Consider the following 2,476-nt stretch of genomic DNA (forward strand, 5'->3'; position numbering starts at 1 on the left):
GCCGCCGCCGCCGCCGCCGCCGCCGCCGGGGCCGCCTCCTCTGCTCTCTCCTCCTCCCCCGGCCGGCCCCCCTCCCTGCGCGCCCTCCCTCCTCGGCCTGCCGGCTCGTCTCTCACTCCGCGCAGCCCCTCCTCCCCCTCCCCGAGGAGCGCGGGGGAGCCGGGGGCACACGCAGACACAGGCGCCGAGGGCGAGCGCACGCACCCGGGCGCCCGGGACGAGCGGCGGCGCGTGTGCCCCGCGCGGGGGGTGCGAGTGCGTGTTTACAGAGTGCCTGGCGCGCGGGCGGCCGCAGCGCTCCGTGTGGGCGGCTGGGGGCCTTCCCCGGTGTGTGTTTTGAGTTTCGGTGTGTGTGCGTGTGGCTTCGTGGATCCGCGGGTGCCTAGCCGCCCGTGCGCCCCTGGTGGGGCGGGAGGGGGAGGGGTCGAGTCCCCCCGCCGCAACCCCCCCCCGCCCCTCTCTCTCTGCCTCGGGGAACCCGTGTGCCGTGGCCGACCGAAGCCATCCACCCTCCGAAACCCAGCCCCAGACCAGACAGACCCTCACACCTTGTGCTCCTGCCTTCGTGTGAAGGGAAAAGTTCAAGGTCTGCTCTGAGTTGCCACGGGATCCCGTTCCTCTCCCCAGTCGCCTTAACTTGGTGGTCCTGGTATGTCTTCATCCCTGTGGCCTTCCCCCTCGTGCCTCTCTCCATCTCCCTGGCCTGTGGGGGTTTCTTCCAAGCTTAAAGCTTTCCAGACGGAGTCCACCAGAGCAGGCAGGACCGCATCATCTTTGTACAGAACTCCGCAAGAACCAGGAAACCATTCCTGGTATCTCATCTCAACCCCTCCTGTAGCGGGGCCTTCTTATTTCCTCTTACTCTGTCTTCAGTAAAAGAAATCTAGTGCCTAAGGGCCCACACCAAACAGCCTGGCTGCTGAAACACTTGTAAAACAATTAATGAACCCAAATTTGAATTCAAGACCTTGTGACAGGCAAAGCCTCTTGCATTGGACTGAATCCTACTAAGGATTCTGGCAGGAACCACCTTAGGATTCCTCAGAATGGCTCTCCTCCTTAATAACCACCTACCTTGGCATTATGGGAAAATCCTATGTAAATAGAAACTGGGGATGTATTCACTAACTGCTGGATGCCAAGCAGGCCACTAATCCAGAATCCCAAACTGTGAGTTTTCATTTCAAGAACTCTGGAGGTTGGAAGGAGGGATGATCAGAAGATATTTACTCCATTCTAAATGGGGGAGGGGAGTTCTCCCCCCGCCCCCCCCCCCACCTTCCCAGGCAATGGAGGAGAAAAGAAGCCGGGCAGAAGTGAAGTGGCAAAGACTTCCTACATGAAAGAATTGCCTTTTAGGGGATTAGATTAGGTCGGGCCTTCAGACCTAGCAGGACAGAGAAGAATCAGCAACACCAGCTCCCAGGAAGTTACACAGGCAGAGGCAGAGATGGAAAAAAGCAGAAAGAGTAGGAGACTTCCCTCGCTGTGCCCATCGAACTTCCGCATCCATCACCCTTTCCCCTCTCTCCTGAGGAAGAGCCCCTGGCAGGACAAAGCTGCAGCCCGAGACCCCAGTCAGACTCCTACGCAATCCAGTTCTCAAACTCGAGAGCAATCACCTCCCTTAACAACTGAAAAAGAATGGGCTGGAAACTACAAAAGAATTGCAAATTAGGATCCAAGCTAAGGAGCTTCCCAAATTAGGCAGGTATTTAAACACAAAGAGGTGGGAAAGAGGCGGGAGATGTACTTTCAGAGGGATCTCAGATCATCCGTTGACATTTCTTGTCAACACAATGGCATATCCCACCCCGATCTCCCAGGCCCCCAACTCCCAACCCATTTGAAGAAAAGGAAAATTCACCAACACAAAACAAAAAGTTATTCATGAAGGATGCTTTAGAGTCCATCGATTCTAACCCCCTTCATTCAACAAATGGGAAAACTAAGCCCAGAAAAATGACGCGGTCCCCACAGAGAGTAAAGCAACAAAGCCAGGACCAAGCCTCCTAACCTTTTTCTTGTGTTTTTCCATTCTGTGGCTCTCTTTCTCCTTCTTTAGTTACCAGTCCTGGTGTTTAACCTCAACCTCTTCCTTCTGGCAGCAATCTCATTCCATTTCTGCCTTCCTCTACCTCCAGACAGATAAGAACCAGATATATCTGCTCCATCCACAGGCTCAACAGACCACTATTTTTCTCTCCCTGTCCTCTCGTCCCCAACCCCCCTCTTTTCCAGGTTCCTTCTGCCAACCTCATTCCTTTCCTTTTTCCCTTCCAATGGCCCCTGCCTCTCGAAGACCCTGCCTCATCACTCCCCTAACCCCACAATGCCTCCCAACACGCTCTGAGTTTGATAGAGACCAAAAATGATGCTTTGGCAGCAGTGACGGATGGATGTGATGTGCCTCCTACGGGAATGCTATTTAAAGGGGCAGCCTCACAATCCTCTCCCTCCAAAGTGACAAGAGAAA

Source organism: Herpailurus yagouaroundi, unplaced genomic scaffold (assembly GCF_014898765.1).
Source record: "Herpailurus yagouaroundi ecotype Mexico unplaced genomic scaffold, PumYag 166, whole genome shotgun sequence".
NCBI lineage: Eukaryota > Metazoa > Chordata > Mammalia > Carnivora > Felidae > Herpailurus > Herpailurus yagouaroundi.